Below are 20282 nucleotides of genomic sequence, written 5' to 3' on the forward strand. Positions count from 1 at the left end.
CACGGACCCTTCTTTTATTGTTAGGGGTCCATGGCATAAGAAAGGTTGGGAACCCTGGCTTAAGATATGCTTTATGATTTGGTGCTCTTGTTGTGCTCTTACACACTGACAATGTGATTGATAAGAAAGTGTGTTAAGTACATCATTTCCAACCAATAAATATCAAAAAATATGCTTCCCTAATTTGTAGACATTTTCCCACAAACTTCTGAATCCATCAAAATTGTTTTCACATGATAAGTGGGCAGAGATCCAACATAACTTGCTGTGAAAAAAAGCTTAACACACAAATATCAATAAGTTTTTAAACTTTAAATGGTTAATACCATTGGTAAAGTTGCAAAGAAATGGCACAGTAATTGTATCAGAAGATTTTCTGTGCCACTGCTTTTAATTTGTGTATTTTAGGGGTGTTTTAAAATAAATACATTGTAAAATAACATTGCTGTACATTTCCTGTTGGGCTTTACAATGCAACCTTCTTTCTCTGACTAGTGATATTCTTATTTCTTACATGCTTGTATATCACACACTGAATGTTGTCTAAGGTAATACTTGAAACATAAAGGAAAACCAATCTTTTTAAACTTAATGTTCTACATTAATAGTTGCAGTTAAAAGTTCTTATTTACCAGTTGGAAATTGTTTTGTTTAAACATGCAATGAATATGACCTAAATAATCATTACAGAGTAATAGCATACTTTAACAGTGACATACTATTCAGCCATTTAATCATTAATCTGTTTGATGAAGAAAAATCCCCAACTGACCTCTTTTCTTGTGCATGGCAATGGCTCATTTCCCACCTAGTCTAAGGCCATAAACGTATTAGCATCTTCCAGCAATTCACACAGACTGGAAGCTGCAAAAATGTACTGCCTACAAAAACACCTTTGAACCAGCCTCTCTTGAAACCTGTTCCTTGAATCATTCAGTGGTGTCAGCATTAATTTGACAACTATCCTGTAACAAGTATTTGAAAGAATGTGTGAACTTCCCAAATTCCTGCTCATTGGGCCACAACCATCAAAGAGGCCAAAGATTCCTGAACCTGAGCAAGAATGGAATCTGAATACATTTAAATACAACATGCATTTCATCCATGGGAACACATACTTTACCTAGTAGCATCATTCTTACATGGCACAAAGTTGAATGTTATTATTCTCATAGGAACTGTAAATGGGAGAGGGAGTACATTGTTTTGTGCTCTAAAATAGAAAATAAGTTAAAGGAATTTTGGAAAATGTAAATACTTCTCAAGGAAGTTGGAAACTATTTTTATCATAAAATTTATTTTACTCTCATAAGATCTGTTATTGATATTCTTGCCAGAGAAAGCAGAGGGAATATTTAGTTGTGATATATAACATTATGAGAGAGGCCTATACAAGAAGGCCTGAGATAGGAAAATCTTGTTTCTCTTAGCCGTGGGATAACTAATCGGGTGTTATAGATTTATGTTAATAAGTAAGAGAGGTTTATGTTAATAAATTTCCATTTATTAGCATGAGATTTATGCTAATAAGCAAATAGTGAGGGGTTCATTGAATAGAAAATCTACACTAATGAAGGCTTGAAATTTTCTGCTTGAAAAGGCCTTGGAAGCCAGAGTCATCACATTTAATTAGTACCTGAATTAACACTTGGCATGCCATGATTTACAGGCGCCTTGACCAGGAAGTGAGAAATTGCATTAAACTGTATAACTCACTGGCTCCATCCCTTCCCTCGGCTCAAATAAAACTCCCAGAAGCGAAGGCTGACCAATAGAGTTGTACTCCCTTCTGCGGAAGTGGATGGGTCATACATGCTGTGTGTGCATGAAGCTATGCTTCTGGCCAGTGGCATGTCACACTTCATGAGAAAGGGTGCTATCGCCATCATCAACAAGAAAAAAGAGGAGCAAGAGGACATAAGGATTTGGAGACCCAATTTACTCTTGGGGAATGAAATCACTATGTCCATTGTGTTATTCTACTATGCTATAGCAAGAAACACGGCAACAATACTCACTCAATTCATGTTTCTCTCATCAGCCTATTTGATCTTTCCAAAGAGAGACCTAAAAAAATGTGATGCATTGCTAAATTGTTTTGTTTCACATTGAGTGTACGGTGCAACAGTTCTGATTTTGGCTGAATTAGTTTAATAAATACAACTTCGTGAAATAATACAAAGGTATTAAATTAACAATGTGTCACAACATCAATAAGATACTTCACATGATTTAAAGAAAATGACATCTAACTCTTCAGAATTCTCATTCTCAGCCTCTTAAAGAAACTTGTTTTCTCAATTTTCTGTTTAAAACTGCATGGTGGTCTGCACCCGTCTTGTTGGTTTTGAACCTCATCCTGATTCACAGCTCTAGGATCAATCTGAAGTTCAATCCAAGGTTCTCTGACACTCTGCCTCCACTAATATATCACTCACTGCTGAGAGTCCTTCATTTCCTTCAAAATACTACGAGTGCATAAAAAATGGAATATTAATTGAATCATATGAAAATATGATATATTCAAAGTTATGAAGAAATTATAATCTGAATTGATTTAGAATTTGTAAAATTAGTCAGCTCTGTCATGTGTACTTGTCTCCGTAGTATCCAAGACATCTTTAAGGAATGGTGCCTAAGAGAAGCGACTTCCATTACCCAGGTGATGCACCATCAATAACTCTTGGAGACGGGAGGCGAACGATAGGCTTTTATTAGCTGCAAGACACCACGATTAGTAGCAAGAGACCACCACGCAACATCCTGGAGACTGAGGGAGGAGCAGTGCCTCCAATCGCCTTTATACAGGGGTCTGTGGGAGGAGCCACATGAGCAGTCAGCAGAGGGGCATGTCCAGACAGGTATATGTAGTTCACCACACCAGGACATGCCCTCTTCTTATTGTTACCATCAGGAAAGCTAACAGAAGGCACACACTCAGCGATTCAGGAACAGCTTCTTCCCCTCAGTCATCTGCTTTCTAAATGGACATTGAACCCACAAACACTAACTTACTACTCTTTTTAAAAATTTTCTCTACTTATCTTAATTTAACTATTTAATATACATATATATACTTAGAGTAATTCACTTTATTTATTTATCATGTATTGCATTGTACTGCTGTCGCAAAGGTAACAAATTTCACGACATCCTTTACAATAGCATTGGAGAGAGATAGGAACAGACAAGTTAGAAAAGCATTTAATTGGAGTAAGGGGAATTATGAGGCTATCAGGCAGGAAATTGGAGGCGTAAATTGGAAACAGATGTTCTCAGGGAAAAGTACGGAAGAAATGTGGCAAATGTTCAGTGGATATTTGTGTGGAGTTCTGCATAGGTACGTTCCAATGAGACAGGGAAGTTATGGTAGGGTACAGGAACCGTGGCGTACAAAGGCTGTAATAAATCTAGTCAAGGAGAAAAGAAAAGCTTACAAAAGGTTCAGAGAGCCAAGTGATGTTAGAGATCTCGAAGATTATTAAGGCTATAAAGATTATTAAGAAGGAAATTAGGAGAGCCAGAAGGGGCCATGAGAATACCTTGGCGGGCCGGATTAAGGAAAACCCTAAGGCATTCTACAAGTATGTGAAGAGCAAGAGGATAAGATGTGAAAGAATAGGACCAATCAAGTGTGACAGTGGGAAAGCATATATGGAACCAGAGGAAATAGCAAAGGTACTTAATGAATACTTCACTTCAGTATTCACTATGGAAAAGGATCTTGGTGATAGTAGTGATGACTTGCAGCAGACTGAAAAGCTTGAGCATGTAGATATTAAGAAAGAGGATGTGCTGGAACTTTTGGAAAGCATCAATTTGGATAAGTTGCCGGAACCGGATGAGATGTACCCCAGGCTGCTGTGGAATGCAAGGGAGGAGATTGCTGAGCCTCGGGCAATGATCTTTGAATCATCAATGGGAACAGGAGAGGTTCCGGAGGATTGGAGAATTGCAGATGTTGTTCCTTTATTCAAAAAAGGGAATAGAGATAGCCCAGGGAATTATAGACAATGGGGACTTACCTCAGTGGTTGGTAAGTTGATGGAGAAGATCCTGAGAGGCAGGATTTATGAACATTTGGAGAGGTATAATATGATTAGGAATAGTCAGCATGGCTTTGTCAAAGGCAGGTCATGCCTTCAAGCCTGATTGAATTTTTTAAGGATGTGACTAAACACATTGATGAAGGAAGAGCAGTAGATGTAGTGTATACGGATTTCAACAAGGCATTTGATAAGGTACTCCATGCAAGGCTTATTGAGAAAGTAAGGAGGCATGGGATCCAAAGGGACATTGCTTTGCGGATACAGAACTGTCTTTCCCACAGAAGGCAAAGAGTGGTTGTAGATGGGTCATATTCTGCATGGAGGTCAGTCACCAGTGGAGTGCCTCAGGGATCTGTTCTGGGACCCTTTCTCTTTGTGATTTTTATAAATGACCTGGATGAGGAAGTGGAGGGATGGTTAGTAAGTTTGCTGATGACACAAAGGTTGGAGGTGTTGTGGATAGTGTTGAGGGCTGTCAGAGGTTACACCAGGACATTGATAGGATGCAAAACTGGGCTGAGAAGTGGCAGATCGAGTTCAACCCAGATAAGTGTGAGGTGGTTCATTTTGGTAGGTCAAATATGATGGCAGAATATAGTATTAATGGTAAGACTCTTGGCAGTGTGGAGGAACAGAGGGATCTTGGGGTCTGAGTCCATATGACACTCAAAGCAGCTGCACAGGTTGACTCTGTGGTTAAGAAGGTGTACTGTGCTCAGTTCTGGTCGCCTCACTACAGAAAGGATATGGAAGCCATAGAAAGCGTGCAGAGAAGATTTACAAGGATGTTGCCTGGATTGGGGAGCATGCCTTATGAGAATAGGTTGAGTGAGCTCGGCCTTTTCTCCTTGAAGCGACGGAGGATGTGAGGTGACCTGATAGAGGTGTATAAGATGATGCGAGGCATTGATCATGTGGATAGTCAGAGGCTTTTTCCCAGGGCTGAAATGGTTGCCATAAGAGGACACAGGTTTAGCATGCTGGGGAGTAGGTACAAAGGAGATGTCAGGGGTAAGTTTTTTATCCAGTGAGTGTTGAGTGCGTGGAATGGGCTGCCGGCAATGGTGGTGGAGGTGGATACGATTGGGTCTTTTAAGAGACTTTTGGATAGGTACATGGAGCTTAGAAAGATAGAGGGCTATAGTTACGCCTAGTAATTTCTAAGGTAGGGTCATGCTTGGCACAAATTTGTGGGCCAAAGGGCCTGTATTGTGCTGTAGGTTTTCTATGTTTCTATGTTTTTTTATGCTGCTGACGTTAAACCTGATTCAGATTTCAATTCTAGAAGGAAGATCAGTATTCTACTTATCATTCTTTCTGAATATCTATTTGTTAATAAGTTAAATATAGATTTTACATTAATAGAGTTAAATGAAATGTGCAATATCAAACTATACCAGTACAATGTTCCTGATGATTCTTTAATTTGTTTCTCAGCTAGTTTTATCGGCATAACTTTCCATTTCCTTAAATGAATATGCTCTCTTCAATCATTCTCTATTGGAGCAAGTTTCACATTCACGCTATTCTCGGCTGAAGAAGTTTCTTCTGAAGTTCCTATCTGATATCTTAGTGATCAGTTCAGTAAGTCACTGGTTTTATGTTTGGCAAACTCATCTGGAAAATGAAGCAGAGATCTAACCCTAGATGTTGCCCACCACATGCATTTTTGCTTCCAGAATTTATTTTTAACAATTTAAAGGACTTTCCATTATGTAATTTAAGCTGGAATGCAATTTTCCAGGATTCCTGCTTGCATAACACTGATTGAAGTTCCCAGCACTGCAAGTGGCATTGAGAGCTGCTAGACAGAAATTTATATCTGCTGTTTACTGCCAGTGATGTAGTCATAGAACCATAGCGCTGGACAGCACAGAAATACAGTGCCTTTAAAAAGTATTCACCCCCTTGGAAGTTTTTATGTTTTGTTGTTTTACAACATGGAATCATGATGGATTACATTTGTTTTTCTTTTTATGGACGCTGATCAACAGAAAAATACTTTTGTGTCAAAGTGAAAACAAACCTCTACAAAGTGATCTAAGTTAGTTACAAATATAAAACTCAAAATAATTCATTGCAAGACTATTCGGCCCCTTCAAATCAGTATTCAGTGGATGCACCTTTGGCAGCAATTACAACCTTGAGTCTGTGTGGATAGGTCTCTATCAACTTTGCACATTTGGACACTGCAAAGTTTCCCAATTCTTTACAAAACTGCTCAATCTCTGTCAGATTGCACAACAATTGTGAGTGAACAACCCTTTTCAAATCCAGCCACAAATTCTCAGTTGGATTGAGGTGTAGAATCTGACGTGGCCTCTCCAGGACATTAACTTTATTGTTTTTAAGCAATTCCTCTGTAGCTTTCACTTTATGCTTGGGGTCATTGTCCTGCAGGAAAACAAATCATCTCCCAAATTGCAGTTCTCTTGCAAACTGCATCAGGTTTTCCTCCAGGATTTCCCTGTATTTTGCTGCATACATTTTACCCTCTACCTTCTCAAGCGTTCTAGGGCCTGATGCAGTGAAGCCTCCCCACAGCATGTTGCAGCCACCACCATGCTTCACGGTAGGTATGGTGTATTTTTGATGATGTGCGGTGTTTGGTTCTTGCCAAACATAGCATTAAGTCTGATGGCCAAAAAGCTCAATTTTGGTTTCATCAGACCATAGAACCTTCTTCCAGCTGACTTCAGAGTCTCCCACATGCCTTCTGGGAAACTCTAGTCAAGATTTCATGTGTTCTTTTTCAACAGTGGCTTTCTCTTTGCCATAAAGCTGCGACTGGTGAAGTACCTGGACAAAGTTGTTGCACGTGCAGTCTCTCCCATCTCAGCTATTGAAGCTTGTAACTCCTCCAGAGTTGTCACAGGTCTCTTGGTGGCCTCTCTCACTAGTTCCCTTCTTGCACTGTCACTCAGTTTTTGAGGACTGCCTACTCTAGACAGATTCACAACTGTGCCCTATTCTTCCCATTTCTTGATGATTGACTTAACTCCAGGGGATAGTCAGTGACTTTTATTGGATCCATCTTCTGACTTGAGCTTTTCAATAACCTTTTTGTTTGTAGAATTCTGTTGTCTTCATGGTGTAGTTTTTGCCAGGATACTGACTGACCAGCAGTTGGTCCTTCCAGATACAGATGTATTTTTACTACAATCAACTGAAACACCTTGACTGCACACAGGTGATCTCCATTTAACTAATTATGTGACTTTTAAAACCAATTGGCTACACCAGTGATTTGGTGTGTCATATTGAAGGTGGTGAATACTTGCGCAATCAGTTATTTTGTGTCTTATATTTGTAATTAATTTAGATCACTTTGCTGAGATCTGTTTTCACTTTGACACAATAGAGTTCCTCTCTGTTGACCAGTGTAAAAAAAACCAAATTAAGTTCTCTGTCATTCGTTGTAAAACAATACAACATAAAGACTTCCAAGGGAAGTGAATATATTTTATAGGTACTGTAGATTTTTTGGCCTGTCATGTCCATCTTAGCTTTTTTGTAAACCTACACCAATACAAATTTCCTGCATTAGATCCATATCCATCTTTGTCCTGTGATTTTTAATGCCTATCAAAATGCCTATTAAAGAATAGAGAATGGTAAAATTTCTTGGCAACCTCCAACCTGATGGCATGAACATCGATTTCTCCTCCCCACATCTCTATTTTTCCATTCTCCTTTCTGGTTACCTTGTCAACACTTCTCTTCTCCTCCCATGCCCATCATCTTCCTCTTGTTCCCCTCCTTCTTCTCTTTCAAGTAAACTTAATATCAAAATATGCATATACCAACATATACTACCCTGAGAATCATTTTCTAATAGACATTCACAGTAGATACAAAGAAACATAATAGAATCAATCAAAACTACACATGATCAAAGATGGCCAATCAACCAATGTACAAAGGACAACTAATTGTGCAAATGCAAGATGTAAAATAAAATAATAGTAATAAATAAATAAATCATAAATAATATTAAGAAATTGAGTTATAGATTTCTTGAAAATGAATCCATAGGTTGTGGAATCACTCGTGCTGAGGTGAGTGAAGTAATCCACTGGTTCAGGAGCCTGTTGGTTGAGGGGTAATAACTGTTCCTGAACTTGGTAGTGTGGATCCTGAGGCTCCTGTACCTTCCTCCTGAGGGCAGTAGAGAGCATGGATGGAATGTAGAGGTCCTTGTTGATGGATACTGCTTTCCTGCAACAGCACTCCTTGCAGATGCGCTTAATGGTAAGAGAGGGCTTTATCTCTGATGGACTGGGGTGTATCCATTAGTTTTTGTAGGCTCTTCCATTCAAGGGCATTTGTGTTTCCATATCAGGCTATGATGCAACCATTTCACCATGCTTCTATAGCGGTTTGTCAAAGTATTAGATGACATGCTGAATCTTTGCTAATTTCTAATAAGGTAAAGATGTTGCTGTGCCTTGATGCTTACATGCGGACCCTGGACAGGCGACGGTAATGCTAAGGAATTTAAAGTTCCTGATCATCTCAACCTCTGATCTCCTGAGGAGGACTGGCTCACGGACCTCTGGTTTTCTCTTCCTGTAGTCAATAATCAGGTCTTTGGTTTTGTATGAGAGGTTGGGTGTTGAGGTACCATTCAGGCAGATTTTCAATCTGCCCCCTAGATGCTGATTTGTCATCACCTTAAATTTGGCCAAAAGCAGTGGTGTCATCAGCAAGCTTAACTATGGCATTGGAACTATACTTTGCCTCACAGTCATAAGTATGAAGGGAGTAGAGAAGGAGGCTAAACCCACAGTCGTGTGGTGCACTGTGTTGATGGTAATTGTGGAGGAGAAGCTGTTGCCAGGCTGAACATCCATGGTCTTCTATTAGATTCTTTCTTCTTCAGCCCTTTACCTCTTCCACCTATTCCCTCCCATCTTCTTACTTCATTCCCCTCTCCCCATCTACACACCCTCCTCCTCACCTAGACTCACCTCTCAGCTGCCAGTTTGTACTCCTTCCCCTCACCCCGTCTTACTTATTCTGACTTCATCCACCTTCCTTTCCAGTCCTGATGAAGGGTCTTAGTCTGAAACATTGACTGTTTTTCCCTCTCTGTAGATGCTTCCTGACTTGTTGACCAGCATTTTGTGCGTGTTGCTCAAAATTTCCAGCATCTGCAGAATCTCTGGTGGTTATTCTTATTACTTTACCTTGTTCTACCTCAATGTAGCGTGTAATGAGCTGATCTGTATGAACAGCATGCAAGACAATCTTTGCACTGTATGTCAGTAATAAACCAATTGCAGTTCCACTCTGAGTGAGCTCAGGTAGCTGACCACGGCTGAGTTGAAGGAATATTTGCTGACATTGGTCATTGGTTGTTCAAGCTAGAGTGGGAATAATGGGGATTTCTTGGGTTGACTGATAGGGCACTATGGAATTGGTGCTTTGTAATCAGTTATTCACCATATGCATCAGCAATTTGTCATATCTGAAGTGGATCTAGGTACCTCTGTACAGATACACTGAAAGCTGACATGCAGACACAGCAAACAATTCAGAAGGCAAGTGATACATTGGCCTTTATTCTGAGGAAAAAGATTGAGTACAGGATTAAAAATATCTTTATATAATTACCTGCCTCTCAAAGACCAACCCTATGTCCCCGTCACGAGGAGTGGAAACGGGTAAGACCGGCCAACAGGGCTCTGGTGAGGCTGTACAGACTAATCCCCTGTACAGTGGATGCAGAAGCATTGATGAATTCTAACCATACCATCGACTCCAGAGGACAATGGAGATAGTACATTATTGATGGCTTATGCTTCACTTAGGAGCTAAGGGCCCAAGAAAGTAAGTTATATATTATTACATGAAGCCTTGGTGAGACAGCACCTATAGTGTGTACAGTATTATTTTCCTTAACATTAGATAAATGTATATTTGTCAGAGAGGAAGTGCACGAAAGAATTGCAGTTCAGGTTCCTGGAATGAAGAGACTCAGAATCAGAATCCGGTTTATTATCACTGTCATATGACATAAAATCCAGTTACTTTGTGGCAGTGACTAAACTAGGCTGGTATTCCCAGGAGTTTAGTTGAAGAGGAAATCTCATTGACACTTACATTATTCTCACAGGGCTTGGCAGACTGGATGCAGGTGGAATGTTCCCCTGGCAGAGGAATCAAGAACCAATGGCTACAGTCTCAGAATAAGGAGTAAAGCAGTTAGACTGAGATTCAAGGAAATTTCTTCACTCAATGAATATTTGGATTTTTCTGCCCTGGAGTAGCATGGAGACTCAGTCACTAAGTTCATTCAAAACAGGGGTGGATAGATTTTCTGAATATTAAGAAATCACAAGAAATGTGCATCATAACTAGGGCAGAGGCTTAACTATAATCTTGATAAATGGCAAAGCAGAATAAAGTGACTGTATAGTCTACTCCCGTATCCAAATCTTATGTATGATAATTACATTTACAGGAAGGACTTGACTTTGACCATAAACTAATGCAATTACAATAATGTTTTATTGTACTAGGAGAAAACATTACAATTTTGAACAGTCAAGTGCTGATCAAAATCCTGTATGAACCTACCATTAATTGTCTAAGGTGCATTTCGCTCAACCCATCTAATAAAGATGCCAATGAATTTAAGGGTTAGTACAATGTTTTTTTTTAAATTCATCTTATGTTTTCCATAATCTTTGTTGCTATCGCATCATTTTCATCCATTCAGTAATTCAATGAAGACTTCCTCCATTAGTTTTTTCAAAGTTAGTAAGCTACTAAACGTAGTTAAATTATTTTATCCCTATGTGCCCTGACATTCTAACAGACAAATAAATATGTAAAACTGAGATTAATGCAACTTGTCAGCTCTTCTGTGAATTCAGTTCCTTAAAAATACTTGAAGCAATAGGTGCCTTTTCTCATTTCATTTGGTTCAAAAGATCAATAGAAACCAAAGATTAATTTGGTTAATTAGTTTGGAAAAGAGGCATTTTCTTCTTCCAAAGCTAATGCTTATTCAACCCTGTTAAGTTTTAAATCTCTCTTGGATTCTCAAATTATGATGAAAAAGAATAGCATAAAATAAGAATAGTAGCTACTTGTATGTAATTGTATTATATAAAGGCATAGCTAATTGGCTAAAATATGTTGTGGCTGGATCAGGCTAAGGGTCGTCGATGGGAATACTTGACTGGAATTTTATGCTTGGCTTAAGATTGTGTTGTTCCCTCGTTTGTGTCTTTCTCCTGTGCTTGGCAGCATGGTTTTGACTGACCTTGTGATCTTTTTCAAAGCCGAGTTGCTGCTGAGAAAATAACGACCCCGGAAAATGCACCTGCTGCTGGAGGCCTCAATGAAAACCTAACTTGTTAACAAATAAAATTAGAAGGAATTAGTTTCTTGTTGAATTAGTGGAAAAATACTGAGCAATTCTTAAATTAATAAGCATGTTTATATTATCTCACAGAATTTGGCAATGGGAATTCTGTCTGTCAGCAACAGACATCAGAAGCTTAGGAATTCCAGGAACTTCAAACATTCACTCAACCAGTGCTGCATTATATACATTTTATGCCCTCACTTTCATATCAACAATCTGACATTTGGGTAGACACGTGGATCAGAGGGGTTCAGAGGAATATGGACCCGATGGAGGCAAATGGGACTAGCTATGTAACACCATGTTAGTATGGATAAGTTGGGGAAAATGGTCTGGTTCTGTGCTGCATTACTCAAATAGTCCTTCATGTATGTATTGCAGTGTAGGAATACAGGTCAATATGGAGTTCCTGCAAAAGAAGTATGAAGACATAAATGGAGGGGTTTTGACCCAGTGCTGAACCCCAAAATCACTGAAACTAGATAAATACAAAAATAGAAGAGCTAGTTTGCTTGCATGATGGTGGCCCACAAACAGTTAGACCCTAATTTACACTTACTAACCAGGATCCAAGAGTGTTATGATGCTGCCACAGCAATATTTAGTTGGGCCCCCAGTGAGGTCAACTATGACAACTTTTCCTCCAAGTAAAGGATCACGTGAAAAAAGAATGTGAAGTTGAGAGAGCCTTCCCCTTTTCTTTCCTGAAGTTCTTCTGTGGATATCAGTAACTCCTGTTCCCACACTTACCCAAGTACAGATGGTCTGGTCAACTTTCCAAAGAATAGCTGATTCTTGTCATTTTTGCTGTGGTGGGAAGTTGTTGAGGAGATCTGACATTGAATAAATCATTATGGTGTTATAGGGTGATGTATAATGACTTTTAAAGCTGGAAAAATCCAGCTGGCATTCGAATTCTGATCCCATATCTTATGGTCTTACATAATCAGTTCACTCCACCATGATCAAACTTATAAAGTAGCTAAGTTAGTTCAGAATCACTTCAAGCAGACAATAAAACAATAATGAAGGTGTAGAGAATTCAAAGTGAATACCAACTGTTTACATGAGGAAATTGACCATATCCTTAAAAATAATGCATACAACAATTAAGTAATGTAAAGAAGATTGTGCAATTTCGGTGAATGCCACAGATTGCATTGTCTGTGCCGACTTTGAACAGCACTGAAAACCCATGCAACTCCTAGAACTGCACAGGAGAGCCAGAAGAGAAATAGCTGAGGATACTCAGGTGACTGAATTAATGCCTTGATTTTGGAAACAAGCTCCACATAAATATGTGCAAAACCAAGGAAAATGGATTTGGGAATCCATTGGCATTCAATTAAAATCTCTGTGTAAATTCCAGCTCCAGAAAAATACTGAAACAATTCTCAGTGCAAATTTGAAAAACTTTCCAAGCAAATGCCTGTGATTTAGCAGGGTAAGTCATCTAAGTCAGGTGATAGAAAACACAACAGCTGCTCCCAGGCTCTTAGATGCATGAAACTCTCATATCAATGTTAATGGTGGAATTTTCTCAATTGATAACCAGGCAAACTCAATAACCTGAAGACTGTCAATTTTACATGTTGTACGCATGCAAGAAATTTAAGCAACAATATATGGCAGAGCTCCTGTGTTTTTTATTTTTAATTTATTTTGAGATTTGTTTAGTAATGCCTATTGTAATTTACAACCTGTTCAACTATATGAAAGGATATGAATTAAAGCATCTTTCTATTGAGTTCAATATCAATACTAGGTTTCAAAAATGTTAGATATCAAAACTAGATATAACAGTTTGCTGTACAAATATTGCTTATAAAATGAAATCAAGCATTTCATTTATTCTCATACTCTGATGTCATCTTGCTATTGTTCTGGACAAAACCCTACATGTTTCAGGATACAAATTTCAGATCTGTACTATGACATTTTTGGTAACCATGTTAATTTTGGATCCAAAAGGCCTCCAATGGCACATTTGAAGAATGAGTCACATAGCACATCAAACGAGAGAAGATTTTAGCACTGATATCACCAAGGGCCAGAAGAAGTATGCAGAGTCCACAGATCTTGATATTGACTAGTATGCAACCTTGAGTTAGAGCCAGTGCTGCCACTTTTAAATTCAATGATCCAGTCTTCAACTTATCTTAAGTATGTATGGCTGGAAACATTTTCAGCAGCAGAGATCATCAACTACTTTCAGAGTAATTGCTAATTTGTTTTTACTGGCTGTTGTTCTGGTTGTACAAGTACCTGGTGAATTGAGAGCTCTTTAAATTAACACAAGTCAATCAGAGTGTATCTCAAACAGTTAAATGTTACAATTTATTCTGATTTCAAAGTTCTTTGCAAATCAGTAGTTCCCAGTAAGGGGCAGTTTTGGTTGCTGTCCCTTTTGGTATTTTCAGCCACTTCAGTTGCCTGGATCCAAAGTCAAGCAAAACTAAGAGAATAACACCAAGTGGCCATATTTGCCTAGAGTGCACAAGAGCATTTTCTTCAAGTTTTGGAGGCGAATATTGCATGACACATTTATATCCATCAAGATCAATAGTTTCCCAATTCAGAGGGGAAAGCTGGCTTTAATTAACATAGCCTAGCTTTAAGGAGTGCTAGTTTCTCACTGTTTTGGAACACCAAGTGAGTTATGTTGACACGCAATAGCCCAGGCAATACACTGTAATCATGTTATTAACAGGCACCACAAAGTTGGCGTGCTACCTACACTGGAACCAAGGGCATGGGTTAATCCTGCACTACTATCCACGCATCCATTTTTGACAGGTATTGAATGTACCTCTGTAGCCTTTAGCACAATTCAGTGACTAGAAACCATAGGTATAATGTGTTCTTCCTTTTGCATTCCAAGATCCTCTATGATAATATTAATAATTAATTTTGTAAAATATGCAAACCAAAATAACTGCTGTAACTTAAAACATTGCACAAAGCCAACTGGCACAATGTCATTACCCGTATTCTCTAAAGTAATTGCACATTCATTTATGCACAATTTCATATCTCCCTTCTGTGGTAGGTCATATTGAATTACTCACAAAGAAGACATGGCCTTTTCTTCCTGATGGGCTAATTACACAGCAGTTAATAATAGCACATCCGTGCCACAAATAACCAAGGATTATCATGCCTGCTAGAAAGTTGAAATAATAATAATGGGCAAGTTTCAACAAACAGTGAAAGAAATGTGTGACAGACATTAGGTAGAATCTCTGTTAATCAAGTTTTGTGTTTATTGATTGCAGGTATGTTATGAAGGGAAGATGAAACCTATACTAACTATTAAATGGTATTATTGCACTTTTAGACTATTATTCCAGCAGGATATTTGCTGAATCCAGAACTTCAGATAAGCTCAAATTTAAAAACCTTAACAATTAAACTGGATCCTGTAAAGAATCAAGCTATTCCAGGTGTCCTGACAATAATAATAAATCAGAGAAGCTGAACAGCAACGCTTCTGGCTTTCTCCTTCTCTCATACCATGACCATAATTAAATCCTTCTAATTCAGGTAAGGTTAAATCACCTGGCTGGAATATCTATCAATTGTTCATAAGTAGTATATTTTTAAATGTTGTAATTAAGCAGCAGAAGAAAAACAATTCTGATATTAGAAATTCCTGCTCTTTGTAATTGTGTGATACTAAGGAGAAACTTTGTAAGAACTTGCAACACTCTTCAGCTGTCTGTTAGCATTGAATACTTTACCCTAGAGTTTTATGATTTCAAGTACTGAAGAGTAATGGCTATTCTCTCCTGTTTTTGCAGAGCTAAAACAGAACTAATGTCATAATAAGAACAGATAATTTGTTGAACATGGGAAAAAAAGACCCTGCCCGATTAATTAGTGATGATATATATTGTAAATTTCAAAATCACACAACAAATGTTAATTATTCTGTTTTATTTTACACTTATACTTCAATAATCCTCATTTGATACATCTCATTTTGTTCAAACACCATTGAAACAGCTGTATTTTCTCTTTCGAATGTGAACAAATGCATAAAGTTTAAAAGTCTATGATTTTGAGTGTTCTAACATTACTCTGGCAAAGTACTGAGCTGAAAAAAGTCAATGGTTACAGAGTGTGACATTAAGTAAGCCTTGGGGGCTCATCGACACTATCTGCTCAGCCATATTACTGTGATTTGTTGAGCTGAAGAAAATATCCAGGATCTCCAAAAATTGCTACAAATAGCATGACATTCTTTAAATGTGTACCAATCCATTTCTAGCATGAGCCAATGCTTAAGGTCCTCAATATTTTTAAAAATGAGAACATTTTAACTAAATACTAACTTAGATTTTCTATTTGACAGGTATATTGATGGTAAATAAGTTAACATGCAAGCAGTTATTGTGAATCCCAGTGCTCTGGTGAGCAACCTGCTCACTAACTGTATTGTAAATATTACATGTTTATGGTGCATTGAGTAGAAATGTGGGTCAGAAGTGGCAAAACCGATTGCCCATTCATTTTGTAAAATTGCAAGATGTAAGCGTGGAATGTGTTGAGGACATTACTTTCTCCTGGGGATCTCAGTAAGATCCCAAACACGAGAACATCTGCAGACTTTGGAAATCCAAAGCAATGCACACAAAATACTGGAGTAACTCAGCAAGCCAGGCAGTATTTATGGAAATGAGTGAAAGGTCAAAGTTTTGGGCAAAGGTGCTACAACAGGACGGGAAAGGAAAAGAAGTCAGAATATGAAGGTGGGAGAGGGGAGGAAGAAGTACAAGGTGGTAGGTGATAGGTGAAACTGGGAGAGGGGGAGGATTTGAAGTAAAGAGCTGGGAAGTTTTTTGGTGAAGGACAAAGGGCTGGAGGAGGGGAATCTGACAGGAAAGGGTAGAAGATCATGAAAGAAAGAGAAGGAGGAAGAGCACCAGAGGGAGGTGATAAGCAGGTAAGAAGAGCAGGTGTGACAGGGAATCAAGAATGATGAAGGAGAGGAGTCAAATACATAACCATCTAAAATTTTATCATAATGCATATCTCTCATCATTCAGTCCCAGCATGCAGATTGTTTCCTTGTCTTGTTTACCAAAACATCAAACTCTCAAGTCTAAGATGCCAAACAATTGACTAACTGTGTACAGACCAATCCATTTCACACCCTGATGTCAGGGTAATGATAGAAGCTACAAGGAAACTCTAAGCCTGCAAAACAGCTTGCACAGCTGGGAGCAGAGACGTGGCAATAATGGTCTGTAACATGGATGCAGAAATTAGGGCCTATCACTAAAATTGTAGAAATTAATATGAACATCTAACATCTTAGTAAAATCCCCAGGAGAAAGAAATCTGCACACTTCCACACGTGTCTTGCATCCTTACAAAGTGAATGGACAATTGGTTTTGTCACTTCTGACCCCTCTTTCTGTTCAATGCAACATACTGTAAGCTAGTAATATTTAATTCCAGTTCTGGAGTAGATTGATCACTAGAGCATTGGGAGGCTCATTTGTTAACTTCTGGTATTTAGCACCAATGTACCTGTCAAAAGAAAAATCCAGGATATTATTTCAGATTCTAGGTTATAGAAAATGGACATGGTTGATGCGTACCTGATTGTGGAATGGACAGTGTTGGAGTGTCTGGACATAGTTAGAGTTGGTCAATGTCTATACCCAGGGTACACTCTAACCTTGGTGTGGAAAATCACCTGGAAAAGGAATTGATTTATTATTTTCACATGTATCCAGATTCAGTGAGAAGCATGCCTTGCATATTGATCATATGGATCAGATCATTGAGGTAGAACAAGGTAAAGCAATAACAATTCAGAATAAAATGGAATAGCTACCAAAGAAGTTCAGTGCAGCTAAATAATAAGGTGCAAGATCATAATGAGGTAGATTGTGAGGTCAGGAATCCAATTACTAGGGAATTATTTAATAATCTTATCAACAGTGGTGTAGAAGCTGTCCTTGAGAACAGTGGTACGTGTTTTCAGGCTTTTGTATTCTTGCCCAATGAAAGCAGGAGAAGAGAATATCTGGAGTGGGCGGGGCCTTTGATTATTCTGGCTGCTTTACTGAAGCAGTGAGAACTATAGACAGAATCATGGAGGGGAGGCTGCTTTCCATGATGTGATGAGTTCTATCCACAATACTCTGCAGTTTCCTGCAGAACAGTTGCCTTACCAAGCTGTCATGTATCCTATAGGATACTTTCTATGGTGCATCGATAAAAATTGGTGAGGATCAGCAGTGACCCGCCAACTTTCTTTTGCCTCCTGGAAAAGTAGACGCATTGATAATCTTTCTTGGCTGAGGCATAAATGTGGTTGGACCAGGACATGCTATTGGTGATGTTCACTCCCAGGACCTTGAACTTCCAACCCTCTCGAACTCAACGCTGTTGATGTAGACATAAACATGTGCACCCTCCCTTTCTTGAAGTCAATGATCAGCTCATTTATTTTGCTCACATTGAGGGAAAGACTGTTGCCATGGCACCCTGTTGCTAAGCTCTCTACCTCGTCTCTGTGCTCTGACTCATTGTTATTGGAGATACAGCCCACTATAGTGGTATCAGTTGCAAATTTGAAGATGCACATAGAGGGATCAGAGTGGAGAGAGTGAGAAGTTTCATGTTCCTGGCTGTCAAGATCTCTGAGGATCTAACCTGGTTCCAGCATATTGATCCAGTTATAAAGAAGGCAAGACAGTGGCAATACTTCATTAGGTGTTTGAAGGGATTTGGCATGTCAACAAATACACTCGAAAACTTCTATAGATATATCGTGGAGAGCATTCTGACAGGCTGCATCACTGTCTGGTATGGGGGGAGGGGCTACTACACAGGACTGAAAGAAGCTGCAGAAGGTTGTAAATCTAGTCAGCTCCATCTTGGGCTCTAGCCTACAAAGTACCCAGGACATCTTCAGGGAGTGATGTCTCAGAAAGGTAGCGTCCATTATTAAGGACCTCCAGAACCCAGGGCATGCCCTTTTCTCACTGTTACCATCAGGTAGGAGGTACAGAAACCTGAAGGGACACACTCAGTGATTCAGGGACAGCTTCTTCCCCTCTGCCATCTGATTCCAAATGGACATTGAACCCTTGGGCACTACCTCACTTTTTTTAATATAAGATATTTCTGTTTTTTGTACTTTTTAAAAAATCTATTCAAGATACATATACTACAATTGATTGATTGATTTGTTATTATTTTTTATTTCATTTTTTTCTCTTCTATATTATGTATTGCATTGAACTGCTGCTGCTAAGTTAACAAATTTCACAACATGTACCGGTGATAATAAACCTGATTCTGATTCTGAATTAGCGAAGAACCTAAGGATAATATTATTGAATTGAATTAACTTTATTTCTTACACCCATCCTTCACATACATGAGGAGTAAAAATCTTTAAGTTATATCTCCATCTAAATTTGCAATGTGCAATCATAGTAATTTATAATAATTTATAATAAATAGAACAGTCAATGTAATATGGAGTACACTCAAATCAGCATGAGTTCATCAGTTTGATGGCCTGGTGGAAGAAGCTGTCCCGGAGCCTGTTGGTCCTGGCTTTTATTATGCGGCACTGCTGGAGTAGATTGTGGTTGGGATGGTTTGAGTCCCCAATGATCCTACAGGCCCTTTTTACACACCTGTCCTTGTAAATGTCCTGAATCATGGGAAGTTCACAAATACAGATGCTCTGGGCTGTCTGCACCACTCTCTGCAGAATGCTGCGATTAAGGCAGGTACAGCTCCCATTCCAGGCAGTGATGCAGCCAGTCAAGATGCTCTCAATTGTCCCCCTGTAGAAAGTTCTTAGGATTTGGGGGCCCATACCAAGCTTCCTCAACCGTCTGAGGTGAAAGAGGCACTATTGTGCCTTTTTCAACATACAACTGGTGTGCACAGACCACGTGAGGTTCTCGGTGATGTGGATGCCGAGGAACTTGAAGCTGTTTACCCTCTCAACCCCAGATCCATTGAAGTCAATAGCGGTTAGCCTGTCTCCTTTCCTCCTGTAATCTACAACCAGCTCCTTTGTTTTTACGACATTGAGGGAGAGGTTGTTTTCTTGACACCACCGTGTCAGAGAGATGACTTCTTCCCTGTAGGCCACTTAGTTATTGTTTGAGATTAGGCCAATCAATGTAGTGTCATTGACCAATTTAATTAGCAGATTGGAGCTGTGGGTGGCGATACAGCCATGGGTATACAGTGAGTAAAGGAGAAGACTCAGTACGCGGCCCCGAGGGGCTCCTGTATTGAGAGTCAGAAGGTTGGAGGTGAGGGAGCCCACTCTTACAACCTGCTGGTGATCTGACAGGAAGTCCAGGATCAAGCTGCACAAGGCAGGGTGAAGGCCGAGGTCTCTGAGCTTCTTGTCGAGCCTGGATGGGACTATGGTGTTGAATGCTGAACTGTAGTCCAAGAACAGCATTCTCCCTCTTCTCCAGATGTGTAAGGACGGTACGTAGAACAGTGGCTATTGTGTCATCTGTCGATCAGTTGTGTCAGTAGACGAATTGTAGGGTTCCAGTGTGGGTGGTAGCAAGCTGCAGATGTAATCCTTGACCAGCCTCTCAAAGCATTTGCTTATTATTGAGGTGAATGCGACAGGATTCCAGTCGTTCAGACATGTTACCTTGGTCTTCTTTGGTACAGGGACAATTCTATTTTAAATAGCTTGTATGTACAGATCAGTTGAGGTTAGTGTATAGCCTACATGTGGAGATTCCACAGAGTTAGTGTAGAGGCTGGGTGTAGGAGTCACTTGCACATTTCATAGATTTAGGCTCTTAGATAAATATCATGTTCAGGGCAATATTCATAGAACCAAGAAG

This window comes from Hemitrygon akajei, chromosome 7 (assembly GCF_048418815.1).
Source record: "Hemitrygon akajei chromosome 7, sHemAka1.3, whole genome shotgun sequence".
Classification (NCBI taxonomy): Eukaryota; Metazoa; Chordata; class Chondrichthyes; order Myliobatiformes; family Dasyatidae; genus Hemitrygon; species Hemitrygon akajei.